Here is a 26,848-nt window from a genome sequence, read left to right on the forward strand (position 1 = left end):
AACTCCCGGAGCCCACCCAAACTCATGCCCATTGAGTCGGTGATGCCATCCAACCATCTCATCCTCTGTCAAAAGGCTATTTAGTTCCTCTTCACTTTCTGCCATAAGGGTGGTGTCACCTGCATATCTGAGGTTATTGATGTTTCTCCCGGCAATCTTGATTCCAGTTTGTGCTTCCTCCAGCCCAGTGTTTCTCATGATGTAGTCTGCATATAAGTTAAATAAGCAGGGTGACAATATACAGCCTTGACGTACTCCTTTTCATATTTGGAACCAGTCTATTGTTCCATGTCCAGTTCTAATTGTTGCTTCCTCACCTTATGGTGGATCTGTCAGTCAAGGCAATGTACTTCTCTTAATCAAGAAGTGAATATGCGATTTAAGCCAGATCAAGCCAACATTCTTCACATCCTCAGCTAGTCTCAGAGTCAAGTGGAGGAATTCAGAAAAAGAAAAAAAGAGCTGGAGTCGATGTATGTTAGTGTCAGTGTTCAGGTAAATTTGCTAGTTGGATAATTGGAATAGCTATTGTTTCTTCCCTGTCTATGGTACATCAGCCATTTGTTTGAATCTATAAACTACCTGTGATTGAACGATAAACATAACTGATAATTAAATACAAAGGGATTTGGTTGTTAACTAGCCTACCCATTTCCTCTCTGTTAAGGCACAGAGTAAACTTCAGTATCAAAGCTTTTTTGTAATTTGATGCAATTAAACCTTGAATGGGTTGACTGTTAGTGCTATTCTTGAAATATGTGTCACTGGATGAAAGCTTTAAGAGGGCATTGCCCAGATCCTTACAGACCAAGCACTTAATAAATATGACATTTCACAAGAGTAAATTGTGAAGAGAAAAAATATCGTATGAGTTATCTTGAGCAAGTAATTTAATGCTTTGGGCCTTTCTGTCCTTAGCGATGAAAAGATTGAAATTTAAGCTGAAAAATTCAATACTCCTTCAACATTTCCTCCTCTAGTATAGCCAATAATTACGGCTTACTTTGTGCTGGACTCTAATCTTAATTCTTCACATTCATTACTTCGTGAATTTTTATGACAACCCTATGAGAAAGACGTTAATATCAGTTGGGAATTCATTTAGTTACAAGTGGCAGAAAACCACAGTACACTGGCCTAGACCCATTAATTTTTCTCCCTTCACAAGAAGTCCGTGTTAGTAGCTGATGTCTTGTTGATATAAAAATTAGAACTTTTCCACACATATTCACAAGATTGCAGACCTACTCTTTGCACTGTGTCCTTGTTTGATGCAAATAAAGCAGAGGAAGGTAGAACAGTCTAGAAGCCAGAGTTTTGTTTTTGTTTTTTCCTTCAGAAAGAAAGAACTCACTTCCTCACAACCCACAGTTGACTTCCACTTACATCTTATTGGCTGGAACTATTAGCTTGAAGGGAGCTAATAGTCCAGCTCGTTTGATCTAAATGTAAAGAAAACATTTGGATCAATGGAACTAGAATATTAAAAATTACTTGTAAACCTGCATGAATTAGGGCAAAACCTTTTGTCATCTTGTTAATGTGTATACTGGATCTTAAATCAGTCTCTGTTTAACGGAATTGCATTATATCTTTTGGATCCCTATATTTATTTCAATATCATAAGCCACATCCCTCTACAAACCATAAGCTTTTGGGATGAATGTGAGGTGGTAAAAATAGCTTATTTTCGGGAGTCCGAAGCTTAGTTTGAAGCCTGACATATTCTTATGTAAACCTGTGTTCAGTTCCGTTCAGTCTCTTAGTTGTGTTCAACTCTTTGCGACCCCATGAATTACAGCACGCCAGGCCTCCCTGTCCATCACCAACTCCCAGAGTTTACCCAAACTCATGTTCATCGAGTCGGTGATGCCATCCAGCCATCTCATCCTCTGTCGTCCCCTTCTCCTCCTGCCCCCAATCTTTCCCAGCATCAGAGTCTTTTCCAGTGAGTCAACTCTTCGCATGAGGTGGCCAAAGTATTGGACTTTCAGCTTCAACATCAGTCCCTCCAGTGAACACCCAGGACTGATCTCCTTTAGGATGGACTGGTTGGATCTCCTAGCAGTCCAAGGGACTCTCAAGAGTCTTCTCCAACACCACAGTTCAAAAGCATCAATTCTTCGGCGCTCAGCTTTCTTCACCATCCTACTCTCACCTCCATACATGACCACTGGTAAAACCGTAGCCTTGACTAGATGGACCTTTGTTGGCAAAGTAATGTCTCTGCTTTTTAATATGGTATCTAGTTTGGCCATAACTTTCCTTCCAAGGAGTAAGCGCCTTTTAATTTCATGGCTGCAATCACCATCTGCAGTGATTTTGGAGCCCAAAAAAATAAAGTCAGCCACCGTTTCCACTGGTTCCCCATCTATTTCCCATGAAGTGATGGGACCAGATGCCATGATCTTAGTTTTCTGAATGTTGAGCTTTAAGCCAAGTCTTTCACTCTCCTCTTTCACTTTCATCAAGAGGCTCTTTAGTTCTTCTTCACTTTCTGCCATAAGTGTGGTGTCATCTGCATATCTGAGGTTATTGATATTTCTCCCAGCAATCTTAATTCCAGTCTGTGCTTCATCCAGTCAGCGTTTCTCATGATGTACTCTGCATAAAATTTAAATAAGCAGGGTGACAATATACAGCCTTGACATACTCCTTTTTCTATTTGAAACCAGTCTGTTGTTCCATGTCCAGTTCTAACTGTTGCTTCCTGACCTGCATACAGGTTTCTCAAGAGACAGATCAGGTGGTCTGGTATTCCCATCTCTTTCAGAATTTTCCACAGTTTATTGTGATCCACACAGTCAAAAGCTTTGGCATAGTCAATAAAGCAGAAATAGATGTTTTTCTGGAACTCTCTTGCTTTTTTGATGATCCAGCAGATATTGGCAATTTGATCTCTGGTTCCTCTGCCCTTTCTAAAACCAGCTTGAACATCTGGAAGTTCACGGTTCATGTATTGCTGAAGCCTGGCTTGGAGAATTTTGAGCATTACTTTACTAGCTTGTGAGATGAGTGCAATTGTGCGGTAGTTTGAGCATTCTTTGGCATTGCCAATTATCCTTGGTTTCTTCATGTATGAAAGGAAATGACATCAAACCATTTTCAGAATAAATGCATATAAAATTTTAGCAGAGTATGTAGGCCACATTGTAAACATTCAATAAATGGCACATATTAGTTTAATTACTTATGAACTTCTGAGTTTTGGTCTATTACCAAAGAAATTACATACCTTTAGAGCAGATGTTTTAAATGCAAAAAGTAAAACCAAGAAAATAAAATCACCAGTAATCTCACATAGAGCAGTAAAGATCAATATGATTCTTATGAATTCTACCCATGTTTTTTTTTCTCTTTGAGTATTTATTAGAGTAATACATGTCTCAGATAACTAATGAATTTGTATGGAAAAACTTGTCTATATTCTGATTCCTCTTCAACCCTAGTTTCACTTTTCAAGGAAAACTCAACTTTTCAATGATGCAATTATGTAACTATTGCTCAATCTATCAACTGTAGATAATAGCTCTTGGCTCCTAAATGCTAAAAATTAAGATTTAGTTTTCTTATACTATTATTCCTTGATTTTTCTTTCCAACTGCATTATGATTCTTCCATTGATTACATTTTCGATATTAAATAATATGCTTAAGACACAATTTTTGGTTACATTAATAGTCAGCAGTTTCTCTTGATGTTTTAAGATTAAAATTTTATTTCCCTTATTCTCTCTTCCACTTTTTTCCTGTTTTCTTTCCCATGTTAATGTACTCCTTTCTGTAAGCTGTGCTTTAATTTGTACATTGTTGATGTTTTAGTGTTAATATTTTATATTGCAAGTTCAAACAAGTTTATTGTGTTGTCCTTAGGTTGATGCTAAAAAAAAGTAATTTCACATTTTATAATTGTATAAATGTTTTCTGGTTGGTCAACAAAATACTTTAAGAAGAATGCATTGAGTTGTTCTCTAATCCAATATCTTCACTCTGTGTCATGTACAGGAGAATTTTCTTAGCATCAAGTTTGAATACATCATTTCTTTAATTGACTGAAACCATTGTATTGGTTAGCTTGTTTTACAATTGAACCAAGACTGTCATATACAACATTGTTTTTCTTAGTGTATAACTATTTTTCTTCTCTCTCTTTATTCATCATTTTCCTTTATACATTCATGCTTTTCTAAATTTTTAATACTACTCCCCATTCTGTGGCTTCACCTTTCTGGATGCCTCCTTAACGAAGACTTCCTCCTATTTTTAATCTGAAACAGTTATACAATCCAGGTTGTCTGAAACTTCTCCTAATAACTTTCTTGTCTGGACCCACTGTTTTAGGACCTCGTGTGTTCATTTCTCTTGGATTATTTGGTCTTGATTGCTTACCCTGAAGTGACTTTTAAAGAAGGTTTTGTCAGAAGACAGACACCAAAGTCATTTCATATATCTTTTATTAAGCTTCACATTTGATTTTTAATTTGACTAGTATAAAATTCTAGGTTAAAATAATTTTTCTCCAAAAATATGCAGTTCTAAGACTTCACAAGAATACAAGTAGGTGTGATTAATTTTTTAAATTTGTTTCTGGGGCATTTACAAGTCATTTTGATCTAAATTTTAGTGCCAATTTTCAGTTCCAGGAAATTTTCTTTCATTATTGTTTGATAGTTTCTTTCAGTTTTTCATTTTGTCTTGTTTGGGTTTGTTTCCTCATATAATTCTTCTTTCTGAGGGACCTCCTTTATTGGTGTTTTGTATGTCACATTATTTATTTATATTTTTAATCTCTTTCTTTTTCCTAAGAGAACACAAATCCGTTCTCTAAGTCTGTGAATCTGTTTCTGTTTCATAGGTAAGTGTATTTGTGTCATATTTTAGTCTCTACATATAAGTAAGGTCTGTCTAGTCAAAGCTATGGTTTTTCCAGTAGTCATGTACGGATGTGAGAGTTGGACTATAAAGACAGCTGAGTGCCAAAGAATTGATGCTTTTGAACTGTGATGTTGGAGAAAATATTTCACATCACATATATGGTCAGGTAGACACAAGACTCGGAGAAAAAGAACCAAAGAAAGTGAGACTCTAGAAAAACACTGTTCACTTTTTTTCTTTCTTTTATTGTCTATGTGAAAGCATTATTGTGGTATTGACAGCAAAAATGACATCTTTGTACAAAAGAGGCAGTTGGGAAAGCAACAATAATTTTAAAGATGGGCAGAGCTGAAGCAAGTGCATGTGCTTTGAAGAAATGGGGGAGGAAAAGAACTTGTGCTTCTCGAAGGACTGAGAATAAGTCTACCCACGTAAACAAATTGAACAATAAAAACCATATGATTATTTCAATAGATTCAGAGAAAGCCTTTGACAAAATTCAACATCCATTTATGATAAAAACCCTCCAAAAAACAGGAATAGAAGGAACATACCTCAACATAATAAAAGCTATGTATGACAAACCCACAGCAAACATTATCCTGGATGGAGAAAAACTGAAAGCATTTCCCCTAAAGTCAGGAACAAGACAGGGGTGCCCACTCTCACCACTACTATTCAACATAGTTTTGGAAGTTTTGGCCACAGCAATCAGAGCAGACAAAGAAATAAAAGGAATCCAGATTGGAAAAGAAGAAGTAAAACTCTCACTGTTTGCAGATGACATGATCCTCTACATAGAAAACCCTAAAGACTCCACCAGAAAATTACTAGAGCTAATCAATGAATATAGTAAAGTTGCAATATTTAAAATTAACACACAGAAATCCCTTGCATTCCTATACACTAACAACGAGAAAACAGAAAGTAAATTAAGGAAACAATTCCATTCACCATCGCAACGAAAAGAATAAAATACTTAGGAATATTTCTACCTAAAGAAACAAAAGACCTATATATAGAAAACTATAAAACACTGGTGAAAGAAATCAAAGAGGACACAAATAGATGGAGAAATATACCGTGTTCATGGATCAGAAGAAACAATATAGTGAAAATGAGTATATTACCCAAAGCAATCTATAGATTCAATGCAATCCCTATCAAGCTACCAACAATATTCTTCAGAGAACTAGAACAAATAATTTCACAATTTGTATGGAACTACAAAAAACCTCGAATAGCCAAAGCAATCTTGAGAAAGAAGAATGGAACTGGAGGAATCAACCTGCCTGACTTCAGGCTCTACTACAAAGCCACAGTCATCAAGACAGTATGATACTGGCACAAGGACAGAAATATAGATCAATGGAAAAAAAGCCCAGAGATAAATCCACGCACCTATGGACACCTTATCTTTGACAAAGGAGGCAAGAATATCCAATGGAGAAAAGACAATCTCTTTAACAAGTGGTGCTGGGAAAACTGGTCAACCACTTGTAAAAGCAGGAAACTAGAACACTTTCTAACACCATACACAAAAATAAACTCAAAATGGATTAAAGATCTAAACGTAAGACCAGAAACTATAAAACTCCTAGAGGAAAACATAGGCAAAACACTCTCCGACATAAACCACAACAGGATCCTCTATGACCCACCTCCCAGAATATTGGAAATAAAAGCAAAATAGACAAATGGGACCTAGTTAAAATTAAAAGCTTTTGCACAACAGAGGAAACTATAAGCAAGTCGAAAAGACAGCCTTCAGAATGGGAGAAAATAATAGCAAACGAAGCAACGGACAATTATTCTCAAAAATATACAAGCACCTCCTGCAGCTCAATTCCAGAAAAATAAACGACCCAATCAAAAAGTGGGCCAAAGAACTAAACAGACACTTCTCCAAAGACGACATACAGATGGCTAACAAACACATGAAAAAATGCTCAACATCACTCATTATCAGAGAAATGCAAATCAAAACCACAATGAGATACCATTTCACGTCCGTCAGAATGGCTGCTATCCAAAAGGCTACAAACAATAAATGCTGGAGAGGCTGTGGAGAAAAGGGAACCCTCTTACGCTGTTGATGGGAATGCAAACTAGTACAGCCACTATGGAGAACAGTATGGAGATTCCTCAAAAAAATGGAAATAGAACTGCCATATGACCCAGCAATCCCACTGCTGGGCATACATACTGAAACCAGAATTGAAAGAGACACGTGTACCCCAATGTTCATCACAGCACTGTTTATAATAGCCAGGACATGGAAGCAGCCTAGATGCCCATCAGCAGAGGAATGGATAAGGAAGCTGTGGTACATATACACAATAGAGTATTACTCAGCCATTAAAAAGAATACATTTGAATCAGTTCTAATGAGGTGGATGAAACTGGAGCCTATTATACAGAGTAAAGTAAGCCAGAAAGAAAAACACCAATACAGTATACTAACACATATATATGGTATTTAGTTAATTGGTAAAGATAACCCTGTATGTGAGACATCAAAAGAGACACAGATAAATAGGACAGTATTATGGACTCTATGGGAGAGGGCGAGGGTGGGATGATATGGGAGAATGGCATTGAAGCATGTAAATTATCATATGTGAAACGAATCGCCAGTCCAAGTTCAATACATGATACAGGGTGCTCAGGGCTGGTGCACTGGGATGACCCAGAGGGATGGGATGGGGAGGGAGGTGGGAGGGAGGTTCTGGAAGGGGAACACATGTACACTCATGGTGGATTCATGTCAATGTATGGCAAAACAAATACAATATTGTAAAGTTAAAAAAAAATTACTTAAGTTAAAATACCCATAGACATTTATCAATTTGTGCTTTTTACACACTTGGAAACATCTCAGAACTAGCTGCAATCAATCAGTGATATATATCTTATTCACCTGAATGCCTCACCTGATGACTAGCACTCAGTACAGCCTCAAAAAAAAAGCTCGCACAGTATTCTATTTTACTGAAATATCATTATATCTAAGAGCAAGAGTTCAAAAATGATTGCAAATTTCTTTCCCAGTCACATCTATGTGACTTTTAATTTTAGCATTCAATTTTCATTATCCCATGTAAAATAAAGAAATTAGAAATAAAAAAAAAAGTCTAAATTAAAACAGATCTTTAAATAGAAAGCAAGACTCTGTCCATCAGTTTTTGTTTTAGCAAAGCAATCCTTTCTGGAGAATATTTTCTTTAGTAGAAAAACATTTAAGATACCAGATGCTATATAGACAAAGTAGATAGTGCATTACTCATCAGTTGTTTGAAGCAAGAAACTGAGATGTGTTAAACACAGTGGAATACAAAATTGCACTATGAACAACCTGAAGATCCGTTGACATTAACCAAGTGGAATAAATAGCATTTATACATTTTTTAAGTTGATATCTACTAACTTGAGCTGCCTGAATCTTTTTTTCTGTGATATATACATGCATACATACATTAACTACTTAATATATTAATACCTATATTAATATGGGTGTTTATAACACATACATCAATATCATATAGGACATATGTCTTAAAATACTTAACATGTGTACTGCTTACAGCTCTCTGACCTTGAGTAAATACCTTATCCTGTATCTTTATTTATGAAGTTAAGTATAATATCCACCATATCGACTTGTTATGAAGGCTTAATACAGTAACATACAAAATGTAATTAGAAAATATACAAATTATTATATGAATTATAAATCTCATTTTACTTTGGTTGAAAATGTCTGTAATCCCTTTATTATTCCTGCAATATTATGTGATAAAATTATTGATGGAAAAATGTTCACTATTTCATTTTTTTTAATATTTATTTATTTGGCCGCATCGGGTGTTAAGTGCCATATGCAGACCCTTTCTTATGGCGTGCAGGCTTCTCGCTAGTAGTGACATTCGGGCTCCAGAGTGCACAGGCTCAGTAGTCGTGGCACAGAGAGCTAGCTGCGGCAAGCAGGCCTAGGTGCCCTGTGGCGGATGGGATCTTAGTTTTCTGACCACGGGTTGAACTGATGTCCCCTGCATTGGAAGGCAGATTTGTAGCCACCAGACCACCAGGCAAGTCCTAAAATAATTATCATATCACTGAAATTTTTCTGAGTTAAACTTGAAACTTAGTATGTATAGCTTTTGAGGTAGTCAGAGACTGACTGCTTCATTCATTCAGTCATTCAAATAAGTAATTTTAGGCATATATTTTGTGTCCAGTGCTATGCTGTGTAAAGCAGACGCAAAATGAAAGCAGGTGCATTTGCTCCAGGGTCTCATTACTGTGGCCTAGTCGTTGAGAAAATGGTTTAAAGGATAGAATTTAAATGGAAAAACTTCTGTGTTCTACATGAATACAAATTCATGTCTGTGAGTTGTATGATCTCACTTAAATGTGGATTCAAACAAAAGCAACAAAAAAACAAACTCATAGAAAAAGATGTCAAATGGGGTTATCGAAGGCAGAGGGTGAGGAGAGAGAAACTAGAGGAAGGTGGTCAAAATGTACAAGCCTCCACTTATAAGATACATAAGTACTGGAGATGTAATACACATCATGCTGACCATAATTAACACTAATGTGTGTTATTTAGGAAAGTTGTTAAGAGACTAAATCCTGAGAGTTCATATCACCAGGAGAATTCTTTTTTTCTTTTCTTTTGATTATACCCATTTGAGAAGATGGATGTTAAGCTAACTTATTTTGGAAGTAATTTTACCAGAGAAGTAAATCAAACTATCATGCTATTTCTGCTGAACTTATACAGAGATGTGTCATAGCAACCATTTCTCAATAAAACTAGATTTTTTAAAAACTTTTATTTTATATTGAAGTATAGCCAATTGACAATGTTGTGGTAATTTCAGGTGGACCCGAAAGGTGCTCAGTCACATACATGCCTGTATCCATTCTCCCCCAAACTCCCCTCCAATCCAGGCTGCCACATTACTGAGCAGTGCTCTCTGTGCTATACAGTAGGACATTGTTGTTTATCCATTTTAAATACATCAGTGTGTACATGCCCATCCCAAATTCCCTAACTATTCCCTCTCCCTGTTCTTCCCCCTGGCAACCGTAAGTTCATTCTCTTAGTTTGTGAGTCTGTTTCTGTTTTGTAAATGAGCTCATCTGTATCATTTCTTTTTAAATTCTCCATATAGGAGATGCCATATGGTATCTCACCTTTTCTTCTGACTTACTTCACTCAGTATGACAATATCTAGATCCATCCACGTGGTCATGTATGGATGTGAGAGTTGGACGGTGAAGAAAGCTAAGCGCCGCAGAATTGATGCTTTTGAACTGTGGTGTTGGAGAAGACTCTTGAGAGTCCCTTGGACTGCAAGGAGATCCAATCAATCCATCCTAAAAGAGATCAATCCTGGATGTTCATTGGAAGGTCTGATGTTGAAGCTGAAGCTCCAATACTTTGGCCACCTCATGCGAAGGGTTGACTCATTGGAAAAGACCCTAATGCTAGGTAGGATTGGGAACGGGAGGAGAAGGGGACGACAGAGGATGAGATGGTTGGATGGCATCACCGACTCGATGAACATGGGTTTGGGTAGACTCCGGGAGTTGGTGATGGACAGAGAGGCCTGGCGTGCTGCAATTCATGGGGTCGCAGAGAGTCGGACACGACTGAGCGACTGAACTGAACTGAACTGAACTGAGATCCATCCATGTTGTTGCAAATTGCATTATTTCATTCTTTTTAATGGCTGAGTAATATTCCACTGTATATACCACATCTTTATCCATTCCTCTATTGATGGATATTTAGGTTGCTTCCATATCTTGACTATTTTAAACAGTGCTTCAGTGGACATTGGGGTGCACATATCCTTTCAGACCATGTTTTTCTCTAGATATATGCTGGGACAGAATTCTTTTTTAGGTTGACTATAAAAGATAAATGAAGATTTGTGATATTAATGTCCCAAAACTTTTAACTGAGCTGTAAGGAAATTGAAATGAAGTGGGATGTTGGATAGAACATTTCTATAAAACAGAGACAGCCCCAATATATTTCAAAAATATAGTCATTGATCTTGTAAATAGCCCTCCCTTTTTATCAAGTGGAGAATAGCATTCTTCTTCTGATGTTAATGATTTCCTTTTAGAATGCTTCCCTTTCCTAGAAAGAAAATGAACTTGACAATAGACAACAATCTGAAGTACTGAATGTTCAGTGCAGTAGCTAAAGGGCTTACCATTTTGATAAAATGTTTTCATTTGAATACCCCAGATTGTCCATTTCTATTAACAAAGTTGGTTTTTATCTTGTCAAATTATATAAACCACATGGCCAGACCCTTTAGTATTTTACTGGATATATAGTGATATTAGGACTTTCCTCATGGCTCAAATGGTAAAGAATCTGTATGCAATGCAGGAGGCCCAGATTCAATCCCTGGGTTGGAAAGATCCCGTGGAGTCAAAAATGGCAACCTACTCCAGTATTCTTGCCTAGAGAACTGCTTGGACAGAGAAGCCTGGAAGGCCCCAGTCCACGAGTCACAGCGAGTTGGACACAAATGAGCAACTAACATATTGATGTTAGATCTTGTTATTGCTAGATACATTTTCATCATCACCTGTTTCCCTATATATTTGTTGTCCAAACAAAACGTATATTCTCTGTTCCTGTGTTTGAGGACCACTAAGGTCTTTAAATAAAGACTTGGTAAAAGGCAGATTCACCATAAAACTGGAAATATGAAACATGTGTGTACCACTTATTTCCTGAATCACCTTACCCTTCTTCCCAATCATTCTGAGAGGCACTTAATACCTATTTAATAAATTCCATTTCCACTTGAATTACCTAGAGCATAGTACATTTGGACACAAATAAAAAATACAATGTATGGAAAGAAACAAATGTTTTGAAAGTTCCCACTATATTCTAGGAAGTGTTAAAGTTTTTGAAGCATATTATCAAGAACAACAAATAATAGCATTTTATTGACTATATTATTATTTATAAAAGTTTCTCATTTCCACTATGCACATACTGAAACAACATAAACTTTAAATTATGAAAGTATTATGCACTTCAGAAATCCATAAGACACTCCAAAAGCCTTTCTTCCTTTCTGAATGGCTGAACATAATACCAAGCTTTGCCAAATTTATGTTAATGAGGAAAGAAAAGAATTTTACACCCTGAATCCTGAATCATGTCTCCTTGTTAATATTGTTATAAGCTGTTTTAGTCTTTACAGCAAATTTCCATTTGTGACTCTTTGAAAGAAGGCTGGGAAATTTTTGTAGGAGTTCATCATTTTTCTGTCTCTCTCATAAAGTTTGAATACATAAGTGTCTTGCTATGCCATTCAGTTATTCTGAAAACTTAAAGTAGACCCTTGGGTTTGCTGTACAAATATTCATCCACAACATTTGATGTAGAATAATTCTAGGCTGCTTGTGTTTTACATTAGCTACTCATTTCCTGAGCCCTGACCTCAGCTGATAAACATTTTTCACTTTTAGTATCAAGTAAAGGAGCTGAAAGAAAGCTGGTCTCATTTGGGGCATGTTATAGTCACAGCTACTTCATGTTCCCAATGACTTTATTCACACTTAGATGTGCAAAATTACCTTGATAGTGTGCTGAGGAGCTTCTGTTACTTATTAGTATGCTTATCTATGAGTCTTTCTGTCAACAAGAAAGTAAAATTTTGCTTCAGTTCAGTTGATCAGTCGTGTCTGACTCTTTGCTACCCCATGGACCACAGCACGCCAAGCCTCCTTGTCCATCACAAATTCCCAGAGTTTACTCAAACTCATGTCCATGCCATCCAACCATCTCATCCTCTGTTGTCTCCTTCTCCTCCTGCCTTCAATCTTTCCCAGCACCAGGGACTTTTCCAATGAGTCAGCTCTTCTCATCAGGTGGCCAAAGTATTGGAGTTTCAGCTTCAGCATTAGTCCTTTCAATGAACACTCAGGACTGATCTCCTTTAGGATGGACTGGTTGGACCTCCTTGCAGTCCAAAGGACTCTCAAGAGTATTCTCCAACACCACAGTTCAAAAGCATCAATTCTTTGACACTCAGCATTCTTTATAGTCCAACTCTCACATCCATACATGACCATTGGAAAAACCATAGCCTTGACGAGACAGACTTTCATTGGCAAAAAAATGGCTCTGCTTTTTAATAAGCTGTCTAGGTTGGTCATAACTTTCCTTCCAAGGAGTAAGTGTCTTTTAATTTCATGGCTGCAGTCACCATCTGTAGTGATTTTGGAACCCAAAAAGATAAAGTCAGCCACTGTTTCCACTGTTTCCCAACCTATTTGCCATGAAGTGATGGGACCAGATGCCATGATCTTAATTTTCTGAATGTTGAGCTTTAAGCCAACTTTTTCACTCTCCTCTTTCACTTTCATCAAGAGGCTCTTTAGTTCTTCTTCACTTTCTGCCATAAGGGTAATGTCATCTGCATATCTGAGGTTATTGATATTACTCCTGGCAATCTTGATTCTCACTTGTGCTTCATCCAGCCCAGCGTTTCTCATGATGTACTCTGCATATAAGTTTACATGCTGAGGAACTGGGAATTAGGATTTCAACAGATTTTTCTGAAGTGGAAACAGTTAAGTTCATACATACTTGAAATTCTCTGTGAAACTAGTGATGTGAATTGAAAAAAAAACTCCAAGGTTGGATACAGGGCTCCATGTACCCAATGTAGTGTTTATCTATAGCCTTTACAATGCCCTGTTTGTTAGTAATAACTCAGGTACTAATGTTCAAGGGTGATTTCTCTGAGCACAGCTATTATTTGACTTTCCTACATTCCACATTAATGTATGTGTACGCAACACTGGCCACATCTTTAAAGTTATATATATATTTCTGGGTCAGGTATCAAAGATCTCATAGTCAACCCATCTCTGTTACAGGACTGATCAGTGATTCTAGGATACTAGGAGTCCAGCATCAAGCTGTGAAAATATTGATCCAGTGCAAGAATAACACACATGGGAGGGGAAGTATAGAGCATTATACTCTATATCCAAGCTCTTCACAGGCCTTGAAAAGGGAAACCAGGATACACTTCAAGAGAGATCAGACCAGACCTCACCTTCCATCTCAATCCCACATTCTAGGCAGCCTTTTCCCAGTTACCTGGAGTTGGTATATGAGGTAAAACTTATGATTAGTTCATACTGAAAATGCAGGGTCACTCAAAGGCTAAATGATCAGATCAGGTAAATTTGACCTCTGTGACCTCTTTCATACCTTGCATTTGGGCTCCTTGCTTATTCGTAGCATTATCCTGATGTCTCTGCTGCCCATGAGTCAGTGGTTTGTAGACTTGAAAAAGGTTATTCACCATTCTAAGCTTCTACCTCCCTCCACTCTTAGCCATCAATTTCTGCCATGTCTAAATCTGGTTTCTAGTTAAATGGTAATATATATATTGCAACCATGACTGTTAATGGGGTATGTTATTGCTGTATCTATGGAAAATCACACTGACCCTAAACATTAATTAAATTTGATAATAAAGATGAGACATTTTTATGGTTATGGGTTTTGACTCTTGAGTGTCTGGGTTCAAATTTTGCCATTCATTCATGTTGGACAAATTACCTTTCTGGTCCATGCCTTCATTTCTGCCTCTATATACTATGAATAAAGTGCCTATCTTACAGGTGTTGTTGAGATGAATGAATGAGGTAATACAGAAATGCTTTAAAATGTTTTTGGCATATAGAAAGCATTTCACACCAGTTAGATAATTTAATAGTATAATTGTGCAAGTAGGAATCGTACATATGAAGATTAAAACTTAAAGGCTGAAAAAATTCTGTTTGATTTTTACCTCTATGTTGGGCACTGTGTTAGATTTTAGAGATATATGCTGTTCTTGAAGGAGAATTTAATGAAATAGACACAGAAATTAAATTGAAATATGGTAAGTGCTCTAATGATTTTATTTGGCTCTTGTAGTAAGAACACGCTCACATGATGCAGCAGATTTCTTTTAACTTTGAAACTATTTAGTCTTGCTCTTTTCTTTTTTTACCTTACTGTAGAGAAATTTTCCTGTTAAAGCAATGAAGTGCTTTTTAACAAATGCTGGCTCTTGTCTTGCTCTCTTTTCTCCCTCCCTCATTCTTTCTTACTCCATACTCTTCTAGCATCGATTTTTAGATATTCTTGAACCAGTACACTTTATAAATGAGTGGGATTCTTTAATATGACCTTCAATTTCTAAGAAACGTCACTATTATTTAAAGTTAGGTTTACTTATGAGAAGTTTATGATGTTGTTCAGTCACAAAGTCATGGACTGCAGCATGCCGGGCTCCTCTGTCTTTTGCTCTCTCCCCAAATTCATGTCCACTGAGTCAATGCTGCCTAACCATTTCATCCTCTGCCAACCCCTTCTCTTGTTGCTTTCAATCTTTCCCAGCAACAGGGTCTTTTCCAGTGAGCCAGCTCTTCACATCAGGTAGCCAAAGTATTGGAGCTTCAGCTTCAGTATCAGTTGTTTCAATGAATATTCAGGGTTGATTTCCTTTAGGATCGACTGATTTGATCCCCTTGAAGTGTAAGGAACTCTCAAGAGTCCTCCAGCATCACATGAGGTTGGTTAGCATTAACTCACTTGTACTTTAAAAAGAAAATGTATGAATAGACATATATGTGTGTATGTGTACATATATATATATATATAATTTAAATATTGGCTTACAGAAAAGGACATATTATTAGACATTGCAGGTGATTTATGACATTTTCTTTCATGCTTTAACTCAGCAATTCTACTTTTCATAGTTCCTAAATCAAAAACATTTTGGTCAGGATTCAGAGGTTCTTTTTAATCTGAAATCTCTTTCTAGTGTATGATAAAATTAGGAAGAAAAACATCATGAAGGTTGTTTTCATATGTAAACTTGCCTTTTTAACATAACAATGAAATAGAAACCTTTTAAAATATCACCAAACATACAGGGTCAGATATGATTGCAGATCCTGGGTTCTAAAAATTGACTATTTCCTATACACAATGTCATTCAGAGCACCGAGTTGTTGGCCCATTTTGAAATAGAAATGTTATCTTTAAAGTTTAAAATCCACAAAGTTACTTGCTTTAGGCATCTGGTAGAACTCTACATTGTTAAAAATAGAAGTTATTAAATACCAAAGTTATAGGCTAATGTTCAGAAACATTTTCAAAACACTCCACAGGCCAACTCTGTCTTAAAGATTTGACTCTAATTGTTAAATAGAAGGTACTTTTTTGTGCTTCGTATGAAAAGAATTCTAAATTTGCCATTTTGTCTCTTATGTCCCCTCCAGGGAAACACTGAATGAAACCATCCTCAGGATATTAAAAGAGAACATGTGTTGGAGAATGAATATATATGTTACTCTAGTTTCTTCCTATTGACAAAGTTAGTTATGCAAATAGATAATGAGTTCACTACATTTCCTCCAGATTCTCTTCTATTCTAACCTCTTTACCATCTCCCCATGCTTTTCTTAAACCCTTAGCAATCTACAAACTTAGCTTTCTATGAACTTTTTAAGGATAGTTCAAACAGCAGATGCTGCCCTTTGAAATCTGCTTTGAAATCTGTTGCAAGATGTAACCAAAATTAAGCAGGTAGGAGAGGGAAGACATACCTATATTTGCATTGTATTTTACATTAGCAAGAGACTATCATAAAAGCATCGTTTCTTACCCCTATTTTGTTAGAAACACTGACCTTTCTGCAGTAATTAAAGCAGAGTGTGTGGTTTCTATTCTGCAGAGTTTTAAATTTACTGTTAATGTGTATGTTTGCTGAATACTTTCAGGCATCACCTGTGCTATTTTCAATTTTAATTCAAACTAATGTGGGAAGGTCTTGAGTCAACCTTTAGAAATGCAGATGGATTGTCAGTATAAACAATACAAGATGACATTCAATAACAATTAGGGAGGAAGAAACGACATTGAGAACAAATACATTTTGTGAACACAGGTTCTCAATTATTGTCCTTTGGAAAGCAAGAGCATTAGTATGTTGAACACAATAAAGAGTTGTTTTCTTAATCTGAAAATATTTGTGTCCATCTTGGATTCGCTGAAGCTTTAGATCAGGTTTGTATTGTTGCCATTGCTAAAGAAATGATTTAAAATCAACCAAAAATATCAGTGTCAAATGGTGTTTAAACTTAAATGTTACTTTCATTACATCACTTTAGATTAAACAAAATTTATTTCAGATATAAAATTTTCATGAGTCAATGGTTTGACAATGCCAACTTGGTGAAAAATTTCAAATATTTAAAGTGTTTTCCCCAAACATAATAGTAACTCAGTAGAAATAACAATGGCAAAAATTTTAGGGCTTTCTATGTTAAATTATTCTATATTAGCATTCTTAATACACATATTTTATGTAAGATTTTTCTTTTTTCTCTTTGATTACTCTTAAAACTCTATCAAAAAGGAAATAAACTTTTTTGAGGCAGGGGATTCTGTTTTGCTTTCAGGATTTCTAAAAATGCTACCTTTCTTTACATAAATTTTAAACACCATCAGAAAATGAGATATTTCTCTTCCTCTTTCCCTTCTCCCAACTCCATTGGAAAAAAAATGTGGAAGGTTAGGTCTATAGAGCATATAAAGAACTGATCCTCACAACACTCATAGGCAATCTAAGACCCATTATCTAACAGGTTCAACCTTTTCAGAATTACATGGAAAGAATGAAGCACTGAGCTGAAAAAATTAAAACCAGCAAGATCCAGTATTTGCATGTGTATATTCACTATACTTAATAATAATAACGAGGTTCAACTTATTTCAAGGAATTATTTATATTCTAAGACAAATGATTGTCTAGGCAGGAGCCAGTTTATTTGTTAACTGGTAATGTGCTGTATTGTGTCAGTGGTTTAAACATGGTGTTTCATATGTTTTTTGAAATTTCAACATTGTTTCAAGCATCACAGTTAAAAAGCCCTTCAAAATGCCACAAGGAAATCATTAGTCTAGTAGAGTATATTTTTGTATAATTGATGACAACTGTGTAATGATGTGGTAAGCTGGCAATTAAGCATAATTTGCTTATGCAAGTGAGTTGAAAAAATGAGAATCAATATTCAATCTACACCTATGTGAAAAGCAATTAGTTTAATTGATGGGGAAAAAACCCTCAACAATGGCTAATTATTCCAAAATGACCTGAAACACTCATGCAAATTAGTAGAATTAATTATACATGAAGGATTAGGCTATATAAATCATTTTTAAAACCTTGAAGTTTCTATTGTCATTCATAAAATGTGGTAGAAAAGGTAATTTAATAATATAATGGATGCACCTTAGAGAATAATCATCATATTTTGCTTACAATCTGTTGTCATAATATCATCTCAAAATAGACAGTAATGAATACAAACAGCACACATGTCATGGCTTTTCATTCAGGTATAATAGTTCAACAAAGAAACATTTATTCAATAAGACACTATTTTGTATAATTACTATTTTTTTCTCATTCCTACTGGGTATCTATAGGAACTCCAGAGAAACTTGTACCATTTTATTTTCTCTTCAAAAGTAAAACTCAAATATCTTATAAAACTCAAATATCTTGATTTACTAATCAGCAACCCTGGTTTTTGTTCATGAACTAGATGACAATTTACTCTGTACTTATTCTGCATTTTATTCATCACACAATCATGCCATTCTTATAATTACTTCTACAACAGAAGCAGTTTCATGAATGTTTGAAACAGCGAATTTGCTATTCACCTGAAATTAATTATAAGTCAGGTCTGATTCACATTGTCAATATATTAGTCTATAATCTAAATACATATGGACTTATTAATGACTTGTTTTGAACTCCCATCCCAAGCAACATAATTGATTTTGAATAAATTAAGGAAAATCCCATGGACAGAGGAGCCTGATAGGGCTACAGTCCATGGGGTCGCAGAGAGTTCGACATGCTGCTAAGTTACCTCAGTCATGTCCGACTCTGTGTGACCCCATAGACGGCAGCCCACCAGGCTCCGCTGTCCCTGGGATTCTCCAGGCAAGAACACTGGAGTGGGTTGCCATTTCATTCTCCGACATGACTGACTAACACTACTACACTACTACACAAACAAAAGCAAGTATTGGAGTCCAACTTCATTCTCTGATGTAAAGGTATAAGACAAAAGTTCTGTTGATACAAGAAATGTGTTTCAACTGAAGTTGTTTTTGATATAAACATATTGTTTTTAGGAAGGAAAAACACACATATAGAAGATGGGTGAAGCCCTAACTAAGGTTATCTTTTGGCTCAGCTGGTAAAGAATCTGCCTGCAATGCAGGAGACCTGGGTTCGATCCCTGGGTTGGGAAGATCCCCTGGAGAAAGGAACAGCTACCCACTCCAGTATTCCAGCCTGGAGAATTCCATGAACTCTTTAGTCCTTGGGTCACAAAGAGTCAGACACGACTGAGTGACTTTCACTTTCTTTCACCCTGCTTTTTAGAATATCTTTAAAGTTATCTCAATATCTTTTTCTGCAGAAAGTAAAAAAAAACAGCTCATACAATGATTAATTTTCTTTTATAGGCTTGCCTTCACAATGATGCCAAGTTTAATTCTAAGATAAGCCTAAGCATCTTCACTGTTTTTAATGTTTGTTGCTTATTCTATCACCAAGTCATCAGTGGCCCTATAAAATCTTGCTTTTTAACTTGCAATTCTAGTCTTCATCTTTCTCTTCAACATCATAACTTTATCCTTATGTAAGTCAGCCCTGTTGCCCAGTGGCACAACAGTGTTTTTAGCATACTGTAAGCACTCTGCACACAGTCTCACAAAGATACTTTGCGACCCCATGGACTGTAGCCCTTCAGGCTCCTCTGTCCATGGAATTCTCCAGCCATTCCCCTCTCTAGGGGATCTTCCCGACCCAGGGATCAAATCCAGGTCTCCTGCATTGCAGGTGGATTCTTTACCATCTGAGCCACCAGGGAAGACCCATTAAGCATGAATCTTTAGAATGCCCAAGTGCATTTTACAGCTCTGATAACACTCTTGAGCTATTACATTTTTGTTCTGAATGGAAGTCCCTCAGAGAGGAGGTAAAAAATTTATCTGCTGTCAAAAAGCCTTGATGTGCTTCTAGTCATGGAAGTTTCACACTTGAGAACTGAACATGGTTTTATATGGAATATTCTGACCTTCTCCAGAGAATGAATAAGTATGAAAAGAAATAACAGAAAGTGTTGGGCTCTGAGCTCTGCCACTGGCTCTTGGTCATTTCAGGTCTTTTCAGTCACTTATTGAACCTATAAAACTTGGAGTTAATCAGCCTTGTAATTCATCGGAGTCCTGTTATCCAGATCTTGAAAGGTGACCAGAGGCAAGATTTCTCACCTCAGCATTGCAATAAGAATTTCAAATTCCTGATCACCTCTCTGAATTTAAGTGGAAAGTCAGTAGTTTTGGAATATGCTGTTTTGTGTTTATTTATGTGCTCTTAGTTTTCTCATCATCTTTACCACAACTGTATGACTTAAGTAAAGCATTGTATATAGGGGGTGTTGAGTCATAGATGAAAAAAGAAAAAGAACTCTATGATGAGAAAATGTTTACTTACAACGGTGGCCCCAGAACTGAGATTAGTCTATGATACTTTTCTTTTAGGTGGGGAAGTTGTTGCTAGATCAGGTTGCTCATCTAAAGGGTTGGTATGATTCATTCAGCTCAGTGAGCAGAGGTCCCAATCACTGTTCCTGCATCAATTCTGGCTCCCCAATATATAGCCTACACAAAATTCCTTCAGAATCACAAACATCTTAAAGTTTAGGAAACAGGAGAAATCTTAGAGACTATCTAAAGCAGCAGTTCTCATCCTGACTGTAATTTGGATCCTCCTGGGAAAGTCTAAAAACTGACACCTGGGTTCCACCCACATCTGTGGTTTGGAGGGAACCCTGGACAGTGGAATTTTAAAATTTCTCCAGAATATTCATAAGTATAGCCAAGGTTGGGAACCGTCATTCTGAGGCAATATTGTAAGATTTAGAAACATGTAAGCCTATACGGAGAAACAGTGGAAACAATGTCAGACTTTTTGGGGGGGCTCCAAAATCACTGCAGATGGTGATTGCAGCCATGAAATTAAAAGACGCTTACTCCTTGGAAGGAAAATTATGACCAACCTAGATAGCATATTAAAAAGCAGAGACATTACTTTGCCATTAAAGGTCCATCTAGTCGAGGCTATGGTTTTTCCAGTAGTCATGTGTGAATGTGAGAGCTGGACGGTGAAGAAAGCTGAGCGCCGAAGAATTGATGCTTTTGAACTGTGGTGTTGGAGAAGACTCTTGAGAGTCCCTTGGACTTCAAGGAGATTCAACCAGTCCTTCCTAAAGGAGATCAGTCCTGGGTGTTCATTGGAAGGACTGATGTTGAAGCTGAAACTCCAATACTTTGGCCACCTCATGCGAAGAGTTGACTCATTGGAAAAGACCTTGATGCTGGGAAGGATTGGGGGCAGGAGGAGAAGGGGACGACAGAGGATGAGATGGCTGGATGGCATCACCAACTCGATGGACATGAGTTTGGGTAAACTCTGGGAGTTGGTGATGGACAGGGAGGCCTGGCGTGCTGCGATTCATGGGGTCGCAAAGAGTCGGACACGACTGAGCGACTAAACTGAACTGAACTGAAGCCTATAGGAGCCAAAAGAGGGAAGTAGGACAGGCATAAGAAAAATAACACCACTATCTCTTACTGCTTATATTTTCTACTCTTAATTGAAATATGGATAAGAGAAATACTATTTCATTATACATAAGAAAAACAGCCCTGCAAGCTCAATGTTAAATGGTAATGGACACTTATACTTTATAGGGAGAAAGCAATGGCAACCCACTCCAGTACTCTTGCCTGGAAAATCCCACGGATGGAGGAGCCTGGTGGGCTGCAGTCCAAGGGGTCGCGAAGAGTTGGACATGACTGAGCGACTTCATTTTCATGCATTGGAGAAGGAAATGGCAACCCACTCCAGTGTTCTTGCCTGGAGAATCTCATGGACGTTGGAGCCTGGTGGGCTGCCATCTATGGGGTCGCACAGAGTCAGACACAACTGAAGCGACTTAGCAGCAGCAGCAGCAGCATAGGGAGTGTCAGGGACTGTGTTTAACTAGAGAATACATAACCATCATCTAAAGGGACAGATGCTCTTAATTTCTAGCTAAATTTGTGCCTAGGCTGTCCAGATCTATTGATTTTGTCAACAAAATATACCACTTGTTATTTTTTAATTTAAAATTGCTTGTTGCTTTAAATGCTGCTTCATTTAGTTAACTAATTAATTTAAAGAATTAAACAAGAGAGCTTTATTTTCTGGTGGCACTAGTGGTAAAGAACATACCTGCCAATGCAGGAGGCATAAGAGAAGTGGGTTTGATTCCTGGGTTAGGAAGATTCCCCTGGAGAAGGAAATGCTAACCCACTCTAGTCTTCTTGCCTGGGAAATACCATGGACAGAGGAGCCTGGTGGGCTGCAGTCCATGGGGCCGCAAAGAGTTGGGCATGACTGAATAACAGAGCACAGCATAAACAAGAGAGCTTTACAGTTGGAGTGGAGTGTCAGAGAAATGAGTGTCTGAGGAGGAGGACTTCCCAGTTCTTATCCACTTTGTTTTTTTCTTTTAAACTACAACACTGTATTGTAGTGAAGTCCAGGCTGCGCATGTGGTCACCGACACTACCCTGGGAGCTGGAAGCTTATTGTCCGATGCGGAGAAGAGATACAGTTTCCTAGTTTTCTACGCTTCCTTCTCTGTCACCACCTGATGGGAGTTTGTAGCACCTGGATGCAGCCTGGTAAGGGTAGTCTCACCTTTGGACTTGCCTTTTGCTGGTGGGGGTGGGACTACAATCTTTTCGGTGGTGTTTGACTAGAGCAAGGTAGTACTGTCAGAATATTGTCTTTCTTCCAAAGTTACCTCATTTTTCCTCCATTGGCTAGAGAAAGCCTGTTTTAGCTGAGCCATTTTTTTTGTACATACATTGACCTTCCTGAGTTGCTGTCTTCTTTACTGTAAATCTGTGCTATAATCCAGAAAAATGATATTGGTGAGCCTATTTGCAAGGAAGGAATGTAGACACAGACATAGATAATGAAGTTGTGGACACAGTGGGGGATGGAGAGAGTGAGACATATGGAGAAAGTAGCATCAACATATATTCTCTATCAGGTATATATGGTAAGATGGATAGCTGGTGAGAGGTTGCTGTGTAGCACAGGAAGCACAGTCTGGTGCTCTGTGATGGCCTAGAGGGATGGGATGGGAGGAGGGGAAGGAGTCTAGGGAGGAGGGAGACATGTATAATTATGACTGATTTTTGTTGTTGTATGGCAGAAACCAACACAACATTGTAAAAAAATTTTAAATATATTTAATTTAATATAATGTAATATTTAAATTAAAAAAGAGAAAAAAAAAGAGTGAAGTAGAAAGCTTAAGGAATTCACCACCATAAAGTCCTTGGGTCTCAGGACTTTTAGCCTGTCTGTCTACTTTCCTCCACCTTCAGAGTCTTCCTTTGTTTGTTTTGTATAAATGTCAAGGGTTTTTAACTTTACTTAATAGAAAGACAAGAGCAAATTATGTCTACTCCAACTCTCTGAGCATGGGACTCAGTTACAACATAATTTTTAGAAAAGAATTATAAGAGATCAGTTAGCCATCACTTGTAATATCTAGTAACTGTTAATAAAAAGACATTTCATCATAGACAAGTTGCTTTTTTCCTTTTAAAAATATATCTTCTCCTACTGATGGAAAGTAGTTGGGGCATATGAAATGTAATTCCTCTCGGTGATTTGGCTTCAGTTCTGTGGTATAAATCTAGCAGACTCTACCTCACTACCTTAATCCCCAAGAAATCTAGCAGAGAGCAATTTGTGTTTACAAAGCTCACTGACAGCATTAACTCAACTACACCAAGCTGGCTTATGTAAAAATTTCAGCACATCTATGACATTCTCACCCATTTTCCTCCCACTGACACCTAAATTTCCGATAGCACAAAGAACCTGGATAAGGACTGATCAGAGCTAGTAAAATATAAACTAGGGTCTCTTCATTCATTCAAACCCCACAAAAACTGGCAGATATGACTTCTCATTGGTATTTTTGAGGCCACAAAAATTGTATACAATAAAAGCATTTCCATAAAACTTTCATAATTATTACTGTAAAATGTATTTTCTTTTTTTTTTTTTTTAATAAATTTATTTGTTTTAGTTGGGGGCTAATTACTTTACAATATTGTAATAGTTTTTGCCATACATTGACATGAATCAGCCATGGGTTTACATGTGTTTGTAAAATGTATTTTCAAATCAGTAATCAAAATACAAAGCTTTCTCAGAACTTCAAAATCAGCATGTTGCGCTTACTTATGAGCATTGTACTGCTCTAATAGTATAAGGTTGTGAGTATGTCACTACCTAAAATTGTATACCCAGTACCCAAAACATAAGCTCTACGCTTGTTAAGATTTAGCATGAGTCTCATTTCTTTTCCACAGGAGAGATATGATAGACCTTTTTGTATTTTTGTCAGTTGCCATCTTCATGAACCTGAAGGATACCATCCTATTGTGACTTGTTCATCATGGGTTTGGGATTGTGTTTTTCATTCTGCATTCCCTTTCGACAGCAAGAAGGTGTTTGACTGCTGTGTATTTCCAGATCAGATTGCTATTTATTACCCCAGTGCAAGGTATCAAGAAATGCCTGTTGATTGAATGTTGCATAATTTAACATACATTACTACTTCCCCTTCCAAGTTGCCATCCTGGTGTTTAGGAAATGTCCCCAACATTCCAGAAGAGTAATGCTTGTGTGCTCATAACTGTACCATTGAGTAAATGCTCTGAGTACTCAATGTTCGTGCACATTTCATACTACTTCTTTGTCTGACAGAATCCCCCTATTAATTTCCTGTCTCTTGACTTGACATCACTCTAGGTGTGTCAGTTCCTTAAGAAGCTATATTCTTCCCATTTCATTTGGCTTTCTTCTTGATTTTAAATTGTATGAGCCTGCAGATCAATGTCTGTCCTTGCTAGTTTTGCCTTGGCATGCAGCCTGTCAAGGTGATTTTATTCAGCTACCCCATGTGTCACTGTGGGTCAAGAAATGTCCTATTGTGGAAGATGGCTGAAATCTTTTGACTAAAACCACCCCTTCCGTGTCAGTGGAAAGCAGGAGCAAATCTGTCATGATCTGGAGATATATAGCAATCAGGCACCTTCCTGCCATTTTGAGGGCATGCAGAAAGAAAACCACAGGCAAAAGCCCATGCCAGGAAAGTCAATAATACATTGATAAGCAAATCAAAATAGGATACTTTCCTTCAACTTCATGAAGATAGAAACCAACAAAAATGCAAAAGGGCCTATCATCTTCTGTAGAGGATTGAACTGTGAGAAAGGAAATAGACTCATGCTAAATATTAACAAGGGCTGAGTTTATGTTAACATGTGGAAATGCAAGTGGATGAACTCAATCTCAATATGAAGAAGGACTTTCCAACTGAACAAATTGACTTGTTTGAGAATGAAATCACTCAGAAGGCAGTAAGCACTACCACTGCAGCTATTTGAGTTTAGACCAGACATCCAATTCCACATGTAAAAATCAGTTAGTTGCTTCACAAGGAAATAAGTTTTAGATGGAAATTAGCAGGGTTAGGTTAAGCTTCCTCCTAATACCAGCATTCTGGAATTCTATCAAAGAAGAGCTTGGACTGCTGATGTTTGCCTGTGGAGTCTCAGAAAGAAAGAAACAAAAGAAAAAAGCCAAAGCATAAATAACTGAAAATAGATGCCAACATAGAAGTAACACCTACTCTACAGCTAATTGCTAGTGTGATTCTCCTCTAATTGCTTAGCTGTGAATGTGTCTTTTCTTTTTAAATCTTCTGCCAAGATGACTAAATCCAAGCATAGTTTGCAGCACTTCTCATAGGGAAATATAGTTTAGGGTAGAATTTGTTGAGTCCTTGTCAGTACCTGTCGTTATTTTATTTGATGTTATTGACTTCAATAGCATTCTCAGGTGATATTTCCAAGTTTAACGAGCGGATTGTTTGCAGAGAGGAAAGTAAACACTTTTCTCTTAATGAAATGCATTAAAGAATTAACTTTATGTCAATCCATTTTATAGAAGTGGTATTTCTAAGCCCTGTTAAAATTGTTTTATAGACTTCCTAACTGCTGAAACACATTAGGGGGTAATCACATTAGATGTTGCCTGCTGAGCCTGGAAAGACTTGGTCAGTAGTTTAAAGGAACTGTTCCAGTAACACAGTCAGCTCACTAGTAACTGGGTGACTCTAATTGAAATAACCTGACTGTACTATTAGTTCAAATGAACACTTCAGTCCTATTTATGCTTCATTTGAAACTAAGATTAAGAAGATGTCACTTATAAAAATGAGCTTCATTATAATATTATCCTCAAGGATCAGGATAGTGGGGATATATTATAGGTGAAACTTCATACTCATACAGATATTTAAATCATATATCTGCTACTTCTTGATTACAGGCACCTCTTACATACATAGTTAAATCATAGAAATTCCTGTGATATAATAAATCCCAGTATAAACATTTCAGTTGACAAATATTAGATGAAGATCAAGCAGACTTTTTTTTTTAATAAATTTATTTATTTTAGTTGGGGTAATTACTTTACAATATTGTAGTGGTCCTTGCTATACATTGACACGAATCAGCCATGGGTTTACATGTGTTCTGCATCCTGAACCCCCCTCCCACCTTCCTCCCCATCCCATCCCTCTGGGTCATCCCATTGCCCCAGCCCTGAGCATTTGTCTCATGCATCGAACCTGGAATGGTGCTCTGTTTCACATATGATAATATACATGTTTCAATTTGTGAC

General features: G+C 37.0%; 1 long non-coding RNA gene across 1 annotated transcript in view; it reads left to right on the plus strand.

Annotated features, from left to right (window-relative positions):
- LOC145520802 (uncharacterized) overlaps positions 1-26,848 on the plus strand; it is a 367,809-nt gene that overhangs the window by 208,042 nt on the left and 132,919 nt on the right. The window contains exon 8 of the long non-coding RNA XR_014064835.1: positions 22,602-22,752. This is a non-coding gene — a long non-coding RNA (uncharacterized LOC145520802). The remainder of the gene's footprint in view (positions 1-22,601; positions 22,753-26,848) is intronic.

Source organism: Giraffa tippelskirchi, chromosome 9 (assembly GCF_054371585.1).
Source record: "Giraffa tippelskirchi isolate mGirTip1 chromosome 9, T2T-mGirTip1v1.2.pri, whole genome shotgun sequence".
NCBI lineage: Eukaryota > Metazoa > Chordata > Mammalia > Artiodactyla > Giraffidae > Giraffa > Giraffa tippelskirchi.